General features: G+C 37.2%; 1 long non-coding RNA gene across 1 annotated transcript; it reads left to right on the top strand.

The window, feature by feature from the left end:
• Window positions 1-1,484: 1,484 nt before the first annotated feature.
• Window positions 1,485-4,014, top strand: LOC145584193 (uncharacterized). The gene is made up of 3 exons (XR_014100341.1): window positions 1,485-1,552; window positions 2,516-2,589; window positions 3,783-4,014. It is a non-coding gene; the product is annotated as an uncharacterized LOC145584193 (long non-coding RNA).
• Window positions 4,015-17,050: the final 13,036 nt, after the last annotated feature.

Here is a 17,050-nt window from a genome sequence, read left to right on the forward strand (position 1 = left end):
TTTGGGTTTTATTATGTTTTAGTTTAAAAGCCTTTGAATTTTGAGCTATGTATGAATTAATTGATTGATTTATGAGGGGGTGGGGGGTGGGTTATTAGCAATACTTGGTACTTTGGTAGATATGAGAGGTTTTCTCAACGCCATTGCTCTGTGAGAATCTGTTGAGACAAGTTTCATCAAATTTGTTTTGAGTGTTACGAGGTTGAAAAAGGATTGAAGAAGATTGCATCTACAAAGTGTGAGCAGCAAGGCGGACAATTACTAGCTTATGTCTAGTGTTTTTCGAAGCTGTCTTGTTGCCATTGTACTTGCAGATTGTGGACTTGTGGTCTTCCAAGAATCTTAAATGCTTCTGTATTATGCTTTATGCCGGAATTTTAATAGTTGATCAACTGATTGATTTTATGCATTTTCTCCTACATTGTCCTTTGGCATTATATGTACTCCCTCCGTTACATTTTACTCGCAACAAAGGGGTATTATTTGTGAGACATAAAATATTCCTTTGTTGCGAGTAATATGTAACGGAGGGAGTATAATTATTCCATGATGTTTCAATGTTTTCTTAGCTTCCTACCTTTTAATCAGTGTTTATTCATATCTTTGAGTTGATTTTGGACAAATTTAATGGCAGGTCATGTAAATCACTCTATTTTCTGGAAGAATCTTGCTCCAATTAGTGTAAGTGTCAGTACTGAGATATTATTGTTATCTAGTTTGTGTGAAATTAGATAGATGATGTAAATGATATCATGACATTGTTGCAGCAAGGAGGTGGTGAGCCTCCAAAAGCTTCACTGGGTTGGGCAATTGATTCAAACTTTGGCTCTCTAGAAGCTCTTATCCAGAAAATGAATGCAGAAGGAGCTTCCTTACAAGGTTCTGGATGGGTGATAAGTTTCAGTCTTAGAAACCTTTAGTTGACCTTTCTTCTTTTACCCCTTCTTAACTGTGTGATAATCTGAATTCATTGGAGCAGTGGCTTGGACTTGACACACAGTCGAAGAAGCTTCTTGTTGAAACCACTCCAAATCAGGTGAATGCCCAGAGGCCCCAGATTGTTTTCTTTAATTAATAGGAGCAAAGCTTGAAATTTCTTGTGTTTCTAACGTGATGTTCTTAGAAGGAAATTCCTTTGTACTCAAATTAAGACAGAGTTATACTGTGATAGTATCCTCTTTCATTTGCATGTTGGCTGTTGGGTTTTCTAGTCTGTATGGTTGTGAATTTGTGATCACATTTTCTTAACTAGTGATGATTTATGAGTGTGTTATCATTTCCGCGTATGTAGGTTTAAAGGAAGTTGTTCAAACAGACAAGGCTCCTGCGGCATTGGGACCATATTCTCAAGCCATTAAAGCAAACAACATGCTCTTTGTATCTGGTGTTCAAGGTCTTATGCCTGAGGTTTGAGTTTCAAATCTGATTATTTCCAGCTAATTTTGTCAGTTTGTGCTCTTGTAATTGTTCTTGCTTACTAATGTAAACAATACCTGTTTGAATGCAGACGGGAAAGTTTGTATCAGAAAATGTGGAGGAACAAACTGAGCAGGTAATGAAAATTTTTGCAAACTGACACGGTAACTTAAAGATTTGTTATAGCTCTACTATCAGGAAATCATTCTTTTGTACAAGTATGCTGGGGGTCTAAAAGTCTTGTAATTGTGAAGGACCCGTGATGACTCAATCACTGGATAGAAGATGGACGGAATGACGGATTTATGAGTGTAATTATATATTTATATACATTTAATAAAGGAAGTTTTTCCTTGACGAGCTTGTTAATGCATCTCCTTTTTCGCTGCTAACTACTCTACTTGTGCAGCATTCTTTTGGTTAGGATGGGAGACTGGGAGGTGGGGTACTGTTTGCCAAAGAAAAGTTCTTTAAACTATCTTGTGCTGATAATATATGTTTAGTAAAGGCATATCTCAATGCTCTATAACGGGTCATTTGCTTATTCCTATTAATCAATATTAGCTAAGACAAATATGATGCTCAATGAGTCAAACTGTCAAAGTGCCCGTATTAAATTCGCTTCAGTGGCTGAGTAGTATCAATTTATCAAATGCTTGTCACTTGTCTGCATTGTAAACCCAAATTTTGTTTTTCTGTGTTCAATGAAATGCCTAAAACTGTAGCAAACTGCTGGTTCAAAAATACTGCTTTTGATGTGAATAAGTTGGTCGGCTTTCATTTGCCATGAAGATAAACATGTTCCTTTTACAAACTGTATTTTGATGTATGCAAGTGAGCTATTTGAAAATTGCCAATTATTGCCAAACATGCATTTAGATTATCATTTTGAATGAACTTTTAGGCATTCTACAATTATTGTAGACCTCTAGTGTTCTTGCTTCCAGCACAGTGTCGAGGTAGGGGCAGTATATGGTTCGTGAGTTTGGCATATCTAGACTTTCAACTTTTATTTCACTTAGTTCTTTTAAAAAAAATCTCATATTTTGGGCCCTAAAGTGATAGAGTTGTTAATAATTCAAGTCATCTTACATTTTAGGTTCTCAAAAACATGGGTGAAATTTTGAAAGCTAGTGGGGCAAGCTACTCTTCTGTAGTCAAAACAACCATCATGTAAGTGCATTTGCTTCTCAAATTTCCTCCTTGAAACGCGTATTTGTATCCCTTTACTTGGAGAGAAAAGGTGTGTCAGAAGAGGTTAGTAGTTTTTTTTTGCAAATTTTGAAACCTTTTTAGCTCTATACGCTCCCAAGAGTAAGATAATGGTCAATTGTTATTGATTTCAATTCATAAAAACCAAAATATAAGGTAATTAAGGATGTTTAGTGTTATATTGTGTTAATTTGAACCAATACATGAAAGATAGGAAAGGTAGAAGTCCCTTAGGCAATTTTGAAGCCTTTTTGGCTCTATACGCTCCTAAAAGTGAGTAAATGGTCAATTTTCATTGATTTCAATTCATAGAAACCAAAATATAAGGTAATTAAGGATGTTATGTGTTATATTGTGTTAATTTGAACAAATACTTGAAAGATGGGAAAGGTAGAAGTCCCTTAGACAATTTTGAAGCGTTTTTGGCTCTATAAGCTCCCAAGATTGAGATAATGGTCAATTTTCATTGATTTCAATTCATAAAAACCAAAATATAAGGTAATTAAGGATGTTTAGTATTATATTGTGTTAATTTAAACCAATACATGAAAGATGGGAAAGGTAGAAGTCCCTTAGGCAATTTTGAAGCCTTTTTGGCTCTATACGCTCCTAGAAGTGAGTAAATGGTTACTTTTCATTGATTTCAATTCATAGAAACCAAAATATAAGGTAATTAAGTATGTTTAGTATTATATTGTGTTAATTTGAACAAATACTTGAAAGATGGGAAAGGTAGAATGCCCTTAGGCAATTTTGAAGCGTTTTTGGCTCTATACGCTCCCAAGAGTGAGATATTGGTCAATTTTCATTGATTTCAATTCATAGAAACCAAAAAATAAGATAATTAAGGATTTTATGTGTTACATTGTGTTAATTTGAACAAATACTTGAAAGATGGGAAAGATGGAAGTCCTTTAGCACAATTTTGAAGCCTTTTTGGCTCTATACGCTCCCAAAAGTGAGTAAATGTTAACTTTTTATTGATTTCAACTCATAGAAATCAAAATATAAGTCAATTAAGGATGTTATGTGTTTTGTTTCTATATTATGAGTTTTATTTCTATAATTTGGTTCATCACATTTATTCTAATGATTGTTTTTATTATGGATTGTTTCTATTTTGTAACCTCTTTCATATGTTTTTTTTTCAATAGGATTTTTGTCCAAGGACCGCCCCGTATGATGTTGACGAGTTGAATGTGGTTCGAGAACAATGGGCGCAATACTTTAGAAGTAAATATTTATTGAATGCATAACTATTAGCTTAGGTAGAACAACGTAATATTTTTAGTGTTGTTGTATATGTTGGATAAATTTATACAAGTTTTTATTTGTAATGTGTTACTACTTCAGTTTTTATATTACGTCGTATTAATTTTTACGAAAGATTGTTCGGTATAATTTCTTATTTACAGGAACAGGTATATTATAACAGGTTTTAATTAATATATATTAATTATATATAAATACATGCTGTCGAAATTAAATAAAATGAAAATTTAATTTAATAATTATTTGTAACGGGCAGCAAAATTGTCAGTTACAAATAACCAGTTATTCGTAACGGGCACTTTTATTGCCCGTTACAAATAAGTGTTAAATTATATACAATAAAACTCTATTCGTAACGGACATTTAAGATGTCAGTTACGAATAATCACTTATTCGTAACGGGTGTTTTAGGTGCCCGTTACGAATAAAGACTTATTTTAATACAAAAAAAATTTATTCGTAACTGACATTTCAGACGTCCGTTACGAATAACCCCTTATTCGTAACTAACATTTAAAATGTCCGTTACGAATAATGAGTTATTCGTAACGGACATCTAAAATGTCAGTTACGAATAATGGGTTATTCGTAACGGACATCTGAAATGTCAGTTACGAATAATGAGTTATTCGTAACGGACAGTGCCCGTTACGAATAACAATGGCCATCCGTAACGGCCGCATACGTAACGGACGCTGCCCGTTACGGATGACCCCTTTTTGCCCGTTACGGATGAGGATTTTTCCACTAGTGGATGCCTCCACCGACGCTTCCTACCTCTTGGAGTCAGTCTACGCCGTTTGCTAGTTGGACGGGTCCTGCTTTGAGTTTGACTGCTACTGGAGTTACAGGGAATAGTAGGGATACTACTGTTCGTACCCGGATGATGGCGGGACTCTTTGGCTCACCGCTCCCGTATTCACATGCTGGAGATGACACTGATCCTCACTCTTCTAGTTCTACAGATTTTTGACCGAGGGTCTTTATTTGTACTTTAGTTGGTGACATGTGACGCTGCTTATGTATCATGACTCATTTTGTACATTATTCACAGTTTATGTATTTATCAGTGTGTATTAGTGTGTGCTTGAGAGTTGAGACTTATTGTGTGTCATGACGCGAAAAAAAAAATGTAAGTGGAGGGTACCGACCTTCCCCAAAAGAAAAAAGAAATAAAAAAAAGGGACACGTTTTACAACTCCTCCAAAATAATAAAAATAAGCTAAGCATGGAAATGAGACAAATGTTACAACTTCCCCAAAAGAAAGAGAAAAATAAAGATAGAAAAATAATTAAAATAAAAATAAAAATAAAGTACTTGTAGACACCCATTTGTGTCTCCACAAAACCAAACTCGGTGATGAGTACTTTTCACGTCGAATCATAATCGAATGAAGTGAAAGTGTGGAAAGTCTAGTGTTGCGGAAAGTTTTAATTTCTTTTTTTTTCCCTCTATTTTTGAAAACCTATTTTAAGAAAACATCCAATCCAGTTTGGTTGGTCCATGATATGGGTCCAATAATAGTGTAGTTGGATGAGGCTTGAAAAGAGATTTCCAACGATATATTATAAGCCCAATTCCGATGACTAATGAAGAAGTTATGGCCAAATTAGTAAATTGGGCCCGGTTTGAGCTTTATATGCGGCCCAATGAACTAGAGGAGGGCCTAATATGGATTTATCATTCCATGAATGGTTTTAGTCTTCTAGAAGGTTCTTTTCATTCCTAATTCAATTAGCATTGATAAATTGACTTTTGTTGACTTTTTTGAGTTTTAATCAGAATATAAGAGTGTTTTTAAGGAAAATACGATTTTGCCCTCTGTACGGCCAAATTTTATATGAATTTAGAAAACGCGTAAAAATTATGATTAGTGCCTAACGCCAGTCATTAGCGCCTGGCGCTAACTTCCTTTTTTCACGTCGAAACTCTGATTTATTTTTCTATCTTTTTGGCTGATTTTCTCTATAAATAGCCTCCTAAAAACTCTGTTTTCAATCATCTGCAATCTACAATCATCAATTCTCTAATTTTCTTTTCTTTCTAAGATAAAGCTTTCTCTCTCTCTCTCTCTTTTCTAAACAACCCTTTTATACAAAATTCCGCATTCGCAAGATTTAGAAACACCTAGCCAAGTTCGAAGTTGCCTTCGCCTTAGACGTAAAAGGTTTTAATTTCTGAGGGTTTGGTCCCTAATCTCTCTTTGAATTATTTAATTTAATTTCTTTGATTTTTATATTTTCCTTGAAGTTACTAACATGTGTATTTTAGTATTAAAAAGAGATACGAGGCATCCAAGTAAGTGTTTTAATTGTTTTATTGATATTATGATATAGAGATCATGTTTTGAATGACAACAATGATTCCTAGTATTATGTTTAGGGAAAAGGTTATAATATTAAATATGCTTATTATGATTTCTATGATGCCTTTTATTGTCTTTCCTAATAGTATCATGTTAGGGTTAAAGCTTTGATTTTTATTGTTTAGTGACATGCTAGGGTTTGTTATTAATCTTGTTAGTATCATGCCTAGGATCATGCTATTATTATGCTTTAACATGATTATTTTAATTATTAAAATTGTTATAATTTATGATCATGAATATTTTGATTATTATTATTATGATTTTGATTATTTTGATTATTATTATGTTGCTTGATTATATTTATTGTTATTGCTTGATCACACCTTTTATGCATGTTTAAAGGGAATTTGGTACTTGTAATCACGCTTAATAAGATAATTAATAATCTTGTTTAGGATTAATTTGATTATAATTCAAGTGATCGCCAATAATAGATTTGTTTGTGCATTAATATTCAACCAACATAGATAAACAGGTTTAGGTTTAAACCTAATGATTGCATGTTAATCAGAAAGCGCACATGAATACGATCAGAATAAAGTAGAGGCCTATTATTAGGCCAGGTTCAATCTCTTTTAGGTTGGATTTGTACCTTCATCCCCGAACTACCAGTCATGGTTCCAGACCTATTGGAGTTAACGATCTCCGGATCGTTAAGGGGTGTAACCTTCACCTCGTGAACGGTTTACAAGTTCCTAAAACTTGTTGGCGACTCTTTTGCTCTATCTTCTTTCCCTTTGGACGCCACCGTACTTTAGTGTATGATAACAGTGGGGTTCAAGCTAGGGTTAATGCTTGAAATATTCCCTACAGTTTTTTTGGCGACTCCACTGGGAAGGATTTCTATTTTAATTCCTGAAATTTATTTCGGCAATGATTTAGAATGAGTGGATGAGACTCGAAAAGTTATAAGTATTTCATGTGCGTAATTTTGATTAACATTATTGTCATATGCATAAAAAAGATCTCATTGTAAAGACCATCCGTAATGAGTTAAAACATAGGATTTTTACACGTAGGAAATTTGAGGAATGTCTTTCACAACTAGGATCGAAATAATGCTGCGCGAAACTGGAAAATTTTATCGAGCACAAAAAGCTGCTGAGGCATGTAGGAACTAACGTCAGCGAACAAAGACTAGCGCCAACATTTTGACGTTAGCGCCAGGCGACAGCTGATGTCGCCAGGCGCTAAAGCCAAAAGCTGGCGCTGGACTCTGTTTGCTGGCGCCAAGTTCTTCCAATACCGAGCCAGAAATATGTGTTCTAATTTCGACCAGTTTTTAGCACTGTTTGCTCGATCCTACTTCCTGATTGAGTTTTTCTCACTTTTCTAAAACCCATATGTGTTCTACATATGGACATAACCCTCTGGGAATTCATGCTCCATCTACCTGATTGAACGCTCTGTGCAACAAAGGGTACATCGGAGAATGTTGAATTCACCAAATCATGGAAGCGAGTTTTTGTTTAAATTCGCGGTGTCCCATCCACTCGCGCCAACCCTTCACGGTTAGGCTTCCACGCGGTGCATCCGGAAAATTAACCATGGACCCTCTTTTGACTAACCCATATCCCGAACTTTAGAGAACTAGAGCCACGGTTAGGTTGCAAACTCATTGCATCATATTGTGACTACTTGACTACTTGTGCATTCTTTGCTTGTGCATACTCTATGTGTTTTTCCTAACCGTTTGTTTGACTTGTGATTAAGACTAAATAAACTAATTAGTGACTAAAGGACTTTATTTAATTAATTAAATAATTTGTGCGAATAAATATACCTAAAATTGAGTCATAGTTCCTTTAAGTCAACCCGGATTTTTATTCCCGTATACTGCACAAAAGTCAACTTGTTTTGGTCATAGACGAAGTTCTAAGAAGAACTACGAGTCGTAAAACCTATGGATCTGTAGCCCCGAGTTTTATCTTTAATTTGGCGTTGGTTTCATCCCAATCAGAGTCACAGATCAAAAGTTAGAACTAAAATACCACAGTCTGTCTTTAATTTGCTCGATCCTACCACAGTGTGAGCAACAAAGGGTACATCCGAGAATGTTGAATTCACCAAACCATGGAAGCGAGTTTTTGTTTAAATTCGCGGTGTCCCATCCACTCTCTCCAACCCTTCACGGTTAGGCTTCCGCGCGGTGCATCCGGACAATTAACCATGGACCCTTTATTGACTAACCCATATCCCGAACTTTAGAGAACTAGAGCCATGGTTAGGTTGCAAACTCATTGCATCATGTTGTGCCTACTTGACTATTTGTGCATTAATGCTTGTGCATAATCTATGTGTTTTTCCTAACCGTTTGTTTGACTTGTGTTAAGACATAATAAATTGATTTATGACTAAAAGAACTTTGCCTAATTAATTAATTAATTAATTTGAGTAAATAAAGTCTAATAATTTAATCTGAGTTGACTTAGCACGACTTTAGGCATACTCTGTAGATTAATAATACCGAAAGCAGTTCCAGATCGACGTTCCAGCATTGGCGCCAAGATTTGAACTGCAGCGCCACTCTGTGGAGGGTAGCACCTGTCGACAATCCTGTCGTCTGGCGCTACACTGCAAGGATAGGCGCCAGTCCTGTCGTTTTGACGACAGTTCGATTTATTGCTCAAGTCATCACCTTAATTGAGCAGTTTTCAAGTCGATTAAGTTAATTTTTACTTGTTAAGTCATTAATCGAGTCTAAGCACTAAGTCCCATGGTCTTACAAGAGTAAAAGCATGTCACTTACACTCACCACATAAAGCACACACTAATGTACACTTTGACCATGTCTAAAGGAGTCTTGTATGCGCGCATTTTTTTTCCGTCATTTTTTAGGGGGGTAAGTCGGATATTAATCCTCCGATTAAAACCACTTATTTGAACCCTATACTTAACTCCCAAAAATATTTACCTTATTTTTCCCAAAAATATGCACCTATTTTTGCTTTTTCTTTTTTTTTTTCAAACCGTAAAGTCAAAAGTCAATTTGAGTCAAGTAATTAAAACAAAAATGGTTTAATTTACAGCGCGTGGTCAAGAAAGGAAGGGCGTTTGATCAAAGACAACCTTTTTATCCAAGTCCAACTTTTCGACAAACCCATTGCTCGTAAAAGGAAAGCTAAGACAATAATGGCAACTCAAGAGGAAGTTAATGAGCTCAGGAACCAACTGATTACTGTGACTGAGGCGTTAAAGGTCCTAACCCTCAAGATTGATGATCCTGTGAAACAACAAAAGATGGACCTTATGCAAGAGAGTCTGAGCAAACTGTCTAGTGACTACAAGTTTCAAGGAATTAGCTCACAAGGGGTCTCGGTGGACAAGGATCTTAACGACATCCCGAAATTCAAAGCGACTGACAACCCTTACTTTCATTTAAGAGCCTTTGAAAAAATAATGAGTATTAAGGGTATTGACAAAAAAGTGTTTCCCACTTTGTTTTCACTATTTCTCGAAACCATTTGCCAACAATGGTTCTTTTCTCTTGAGAAAGAAAGAACCTCTGCTTGGGAGTCCATAGTAAACGCTTTCATTGATAGATATAAATGCAACATTCAAGTTGAGACTGATTATAGGGAACTATAAATCCTCAAGAAGAAAGAGAATGAAGGTTTCACCTCTTTCTTCTACCAATGGAGAGAGACTTCTGCTAAGATGATCGAGGTGCCAAGTGAAAAAGAATATGTAAGGTTATTCATAAAATACCTTCAAGAGAAATATTCAAAGCATCTCAAATACCATAATAATCTCCATACCTTCAAGGTCGTCTATGACATAGGAATCAATATAGAAGACGACCTGGCTAAGCTGAAAACTGCTAACAATAACTCCGACAGTGGCTGGAAAGGCAAGAAGAATGACAATCCTTCTTCTTCCAAAACCACCCACTCAAATAATGTTAGCACCTTTAACTTAAGTGAAGTCCTCGCTATGAATAATCAAGGACAAAAGAAACCATTTAGGAGGAACTTTACTCCTATTGGTATGAGTTATGACACTACATTTGACCGATTAAATGCAAAAGGTCTTATAACTCCTATTGGACCATTTGGGGACCCACTAGTCGAGAAGAGAACAGATAATTGGAACCCCAAATGCACATTGCAAGTATCATCAAGGTAGGGGCCATCTTACCGAGAATTGCTGAAAGCTTAAGGAAGCTATCCAAGACTTAATCGACAATAACAAGCTACCATTGCCTCCTGCCAGTAAGAAGCCAAGTATTGATAGTGCGCCTCTCGCTCACTCCTTATCCATCTCTGATGAGGAAGACGAGGTTGATCCCTCATCTCTAATCAAACCTATCGAAGAAATCCATGCCATTGAAGAAGAGGAGGAGATCTTTTTCGATGCCATGGATAATTTTCCAGAATTAGCAAGTAAAGAGGATGTACGGTTGCTTACATTGTCCATGTTAGAGGGATCAAACTTGCTACGTGAAGCTCTCGAAGTTGCGAAGAAACAATTAGAAGAGCTTTAGAGAAAAGGTGACAAGATTCCACCCACGAAGAAGAAACCCTTTTCCCTGCAAGTAATCGATAAACCCAAGAAGATTAATAGACTCTACACTCCATTTGGGATTACATGTGCTCAAATGTTCAAAATACTCCCCTCGAACCGAGACCATTTGAATCGTTAAAAAGGACAGATAGATTTTATTGTCAATATCATCAATCAGGGGGTCACACTATTGAAAACTAATTTAAATTTAAGGATTTAATTCAGAAGATGATTGATGACAAAAGATTAGTCCAAGTTCCACAAGAATAAGACGTAAATATTAATAGATTTTGGGACAGTGATGAAGAAGACGTTTATTTAAAGGACATGGTAGGACCTCGACCTTCAGTGTCATATGCCATGGATGGCTTCTGGGTTGAAGAAGATTCATCAATAGACGTCCTCACAAGATCCGGGAGAATGCAACCTCCTGTTTCGACACAACCTATGCCAACCACGCAGCAAGTTCCCATACCTATCATAGAAGACAATGATCGACATTGTCAAACAGTTCAAGAAAACTAAAGTTGAGATGAATGTATGGAAGCTTCTAGCAACATCTCGATCGGAGCATAGGTTGGCAGTAATGAATGCCTTGGATAAGATAGGGATAGATTCTGACACCACTCCTGAGGGGTTGGCTAACTTCCTTACGAGTGATCTCCCTAGTCCTATCAACTTGATCACCTTTTTCGACAAAGACTTACCTCCGGAAGGTGACAAGCATTATAAGGCATTAAACCTCACAGTGGTTTGCAAGAGAATGAACGTCCCTATGACTCTTGTAGACAATGGATCAGCCATTATTGTCTGTCCACTTAGAACTGCGAGGATGCTAGGCATAAGGGATGAAGACCTAACCCCGTCAAAGCAAGGAATAAGAGCTTACGACAATACTCGACGTCAAGCTCTTGGTAAGATCACTATGAACGTAACGGCGGGAGCAATAGAACACGCTACTACATTCCAAGTAGTAGACATTAAAGCTTCATTCAATCTATTGTTGGGACGCCCTTGGCTCCATGACCTAAAGGTTGTCCCTTCATCTCTCCACCAACAGGTAAAGGCCATAGTTGGAGGAATTCCCATTACAATCGATGTTTCACCTATTAGAATTAAAGCTATAGAGAATCCAATAATTAACATGGAGCACGATGAAGACGATGAAGATTTGTGGGGCTTTAACGAAGAGGTCTCCTTAATCGAGGAGGATGAAAGGACCCCTCTCTACCACGACCCCCACTCCAATATGGTAGTGAACTCTATTCTGAAGAAGCAAGGACATTTTCCTGGGATGACCCTAGGAAAGAAAAAAGGAATAGCAAAACCGCTGGAATCACCTGGCCTCCCTAAATTAGACACTTTCGGACTTGGTTTCGAACCGACTCGGGAAGATCTCAAGCGAGCCCAGGAAAATTCAAAGGCACGTAAGGACGCTCGCATCCAAAATAAAGCAATCCCAATGGATAAATATCCTCTTACCCTCAATGGACAATTTATAAAAGAAGGAGAGGATTATCCATGCTATGAATTTCCTGAACCGTTTGTCGTAAATGGCATAAGGCAACCAGGATTCAAGATTTTCCTAGATTGCTACTTCATGGAAAAAATCCCAACTCCTGTCCACAAGGAGAAAGCACCTCCATGCTTTGACTTTAATGTCATGGGATTACTATTTGGGCGAGAAAAAGATGAACCAGCATACAAAGAGGATAACTCCTCGCTCATCCAAACAGTCCTACAATGCGAAAGCTTTGATCCCTCAAAGCTCATCACTCTAGGGGAAGGATCACTACAAGGGTGGCGCAAGACCGTCAAGGTGACTACTCCAAGCGGAAGGAAAATCTCCATCACAACGGGGCAAGGACCGATGTTCGAAGAGTCGTCAGAGTCTCTCCCTATAGAGTCATCTAAGTCTTTAGTTGTAGCACCCCCTCTTTCTATCTCTTCCCCTGGGATAGTTAGTGTTCAAGTCCCTGAGGACATATCCCTCTTTGATGTAATGATCTCAGAATTTAATAATATGTCTTCTTCTCCTTACTCCTTGTGTTCTTCTTTAACCCAAGATGACGAGCATTGCTTAACTAACAATGAAAATGACAAAGAACTTATTAAAGAAATGAAAACACTTGAAAAGAAAACACCGATAATTGAGGAAACTGAGACGGTTGATATCTCAAATGATTCAACCAATAAAAGAGAAGTTAAAATCGGATTAAAACTTAATGAACAAGAAAGAACCGATTTAATTAACTTGCTTAAAGAATTCATCGATGTATTCGCTTGGTCATATGAAGATATGCCAGGCATTAATAGGGAAATAGCTCAACACACCATACCGCTAATTCCTGGAATGAAACCTGTAAAACAAAAGTTACGTCGAATGAAACCCGACGTAGCTCTTAAAATAAAAGAAGAAGTTCAAAAACAAATAACTGTAGGTTTTATTAAGGTATCCAAATACCCTGAATGGGTCGCCAACGTCGTCCAGTTCTGAAAAAGGATGGAAGGGTAAGAATGTGTGTCGACTATCGAGATCTAAATAAGGCAAGTCCAAAGGACGACTTCCCTTTACCACACATCGATATTCTGGTGGATAACACAGCGAATCATGCACTTCTCTCGTTCATGGATGGATACGCGGGCTATAATCAGATTCTCATGGTGGAAGAAGACATGGAGAAAACAACATTCATAACACCATGGGGTACTTACTACTACACGGTAATTCCATTCGGGTTGAAAAATGCGGGTGCTACTTACCAACGAGCAGCGACTGCCTTGTCTATGACATGTTGCATAAAGAAGTTGAAGTATATGTGGACGATATGATTCTGAAATCAAAAGATTGCCCAGGCCATCAAATAGACTTGAGAAAATTCTTCGAAAGGCTGAGAAAATACAACATGAGATTGAATCCATCTAAGTGCGCTTTTGGAGTCACCTCAGGCAAGCTTTTGGGTTATGTCATAAGCTCTAGAGGAATAGAGATAGACCCAACCAAGATCAAGGCAATCATGTCAATGCCACCGCCCAAAACCGAGAAGCATATTTGAGGATTTATTGGCCGGTTGCAATACATAAGCAGGTTCATATCAAAATTGACAACAATATATGAACCAATCTTTAAAAAGCTTAAAAAGAATGTACCAATGATATGGGATGACGAGTGTCAAAAAGCCTTTGAAAAGATCAAAGTCTATCTCGCAAATCCTCCCGTATTAGCACCAGCACTTCCAGGAATACCTCTTAGGTTGTACTTAACAGTCACCTAAGAGACAATGGGAGCTATGCTAGCACAAGAAGTAGAAGGAAAAGAAAATGCGATCTACTATCTAAGCAAAAAGATGCTCGAGTATGAAGCACGCTATACACCACTTGAGAAATTGTGCCTCGCATTGGTGTGGGCCACAACCAAGTTAAGACATTACATGCTCGTGAATACAGTCTTTGTAATTTCCCATTTAGATCCACTCAAGTATTTATTCGAGAAATCTACACTCAATGGGCACATATCAAGATGGATAGTCAATTTAGCTCAATTTGACATAAGATTCATGCCCCAAAAAGCTATCAAAGGATCCGTGGTTTGGATTTTCTAGAAGACTTTCCAATAGAAGATTCGACGCCAATACACGATAATGAATTTCCAGACGAAGACTTGATGGTCACCGAAGAAGATACTTGGACCTTATACTTCGACGGAGCCTCAAACCAAAAGGGATGTGGCATTGGAGTATTACTAGTATCACCTAAAAAAGAGCATATTCCAATCTCCATAAAGCTTGATTTCGACGTTACCAACAACACTGCTGAATAAGAAGCATGCGTGGTAGGCCTTGAAACAACTTTGGCATTGGGAGTGAAAGAATTACGGATATTCGGAGACTCTTCATTGATCATCAATCAAATCTCTAAAAGATGGAAGTAAGGAGCGAAAGCCTAGCCCCTTACCAAACTTATCTGGAAACTCTCACTAATCAGTTAGAGAAGGTGGAATACACATATCTACCTAGAGAAGAAAATCAATTTTCTGATGTCTTGGCAAGACTAGCCTCAATGGTTAGGATTCCTACGAAAATCGAGCAAATGCCTCTAACTATAGAAAAAAGGCATAAATCGGCTTACATCAAAACTATAGAAGACGATGAAGTAATCCAAGACGAAGAAGAAGAAGAAGAAGAAGAAGAAGAAGAAGAAGAAGAAGAAGAAGAAGAAGAAGAAGAAGAAGAAGAAGAAGAAGAAGAAGAAGAAGAAGAAGAAGAAGAAGAAGAAGAACCGTGGTATACGGATATACTCAACTATGTCACCAAAGGAGAATACCCTCCCCATGCTGACAAAAGAGCAAAACGAGCATTAAGACTCTTGGCTTCCCAATACGTACTCATAGACAACGAGTTACACAAAAGGGTACCTAAGGGTCGAGCTCTCTTATGTGTAGGAAAAAAGGATGCTCAAAGAGAAATGAGGATAGTCCACAAAGGAATTTGTGGAACTCACATAAATGGCAAAATGCTAGTCCAAAAGATAATGCGAGAAGGATACTATTGGACTACAATGAATAGGGATTGCCATCAATACGTAAAAAGATGCCCTAAGTGCCAAATCTACGCTAATTTACAACATGTTCCTCCATCTCTACTCTACACCTACACTTCGCCATGGCCATTCTCTACATGCGGAATTGACATCATTGGCAAAGTCACTCCCCCAGGAACAGGAGGTCACGAATATATCCTAGTAGCAATTGATTACTTCACAAAGTGGGTTGAAGCGAAATCATATGCTAAACTCACTGCAAAACATGTAGCACTCTTTATCGAGAGAAATATTATTTGTCGATATGGAGTCCCACATGAAATGATAAGTGACAATGGAACTCACTTTCAAGCCGAGTGTGAAGAATTGCTACAAAAATATGGTATTCAACACCATCATTCTTCTCCTTATAGACCTCAGGATAACGGAGCAGTCGAAGCAGCTAATAAAAATTTAAAGACTATCATCGAAAAAATGACGGATAATTACAAGGATTGGCCTGACAAACTCCACTTCGCATTATGGGGTTATCGCACGTCAACAGGAAATACGCCATTTTCCTTAGTTTATGGAATGGATGTCGTACAACCTGTAGAGCTAGAGATTCCATCTCTACGCATCGCATTAGAAAGCAAACTCGATGAAGTTGAATGGACTAGGGCGAGATATGAGGAGCTAATTCTACGTGATGAAAAATGACTAAAAGCTCTACATCATACTCAATGCTATCAAACTCGTATGGCTAGGCATTTTAATAAGAAGGTCAAGACAAGAAACATCAAAGTAGGAGATTTGGTGTTAAAAGCATTAAGGAAAAATGTTTTAGATCCAAGGGGAAAATTTAGGCCTAATTGGTCTGGACCCTATGTTGTCAAAACAATTATGTCAGAAGGTGCAGCAAAATTGATTGACATGGATGGCAATGAGTTCTCGAACATGACAAATATTGACCAACTTAAAAAGTACTACCCATAATCACTTGAGTAGGACACTCAAGAGAGCTACGTTTGGCCTGATTCCTTAAGAAAGGATACGTAGCCAACCCCTTAAGGGTGCGACCACTTTATTTTTCTCAAACCTCGCATCCTAGACTTAATAAAAAATTCAACAGAAGATCGACGGAACATCGACGTCACTGAAAAAATTCTGGCGCCAGGCGATGTACCTTAGCGCCAAACGACAACCTCTGTCTCCTGACGCCATACTGCCGTAGCTGGCGCCAGTCGTAAAATTGCGGCGCCGATTTTCTGTAAAGTATCTGGGAATATTTCGGTGTTTTTCGGAAAATTTCGACTACCGTACTTGAAAAACTTTCTGGAAAATTAAATTTTCAGTTTTCATTGCTTTAATAAATTAAATTTAAAGGAGATAATTTAATTAATTAAAAAAAAGAGCTGAAATTTCATTAATAAAATAAACTAACAACTACATTATTGATGGAATGTAAATAAAGCTTAAATAAATTAACTTTGAATTTAATACTGAGTCTAATAATTGAAAGTTAAGCAATGCTTTAATCTTTTTTCTGTTTCTTTGCTCTCTTCCAATTTTTGTCTACATCCTCTTCTTCATCCATAACTTTAGCTAATAGGCATCCTTTAGAAGACCTACACTCAATTTTAGAGTAAATAGTTTCTCCCTTAGCTAGAACTCCATGTTTCTTCTCTGCCCAAACCTTCTTTTCTGAAGTGTCGGCTTTTCTCTTTCCTTTATCCTTCGTAGAGCTTTTTTTAGGCATT

Source organism: Chenopodium album, chromosome 2 (assembly GCF_948465745.1).
Source record: "Chenopodium album chromosome 2, dcCheAlbu1.1, whole genome shotgun sequence".
Taxonomy (NCBI): domain Eukaryota; kingdom Viridiplantae; phylum Streptophyta; class Magnoliopsida; order Caryophyllales; family Amaranthaceae; genus Chenopodium; species Chenopodium album.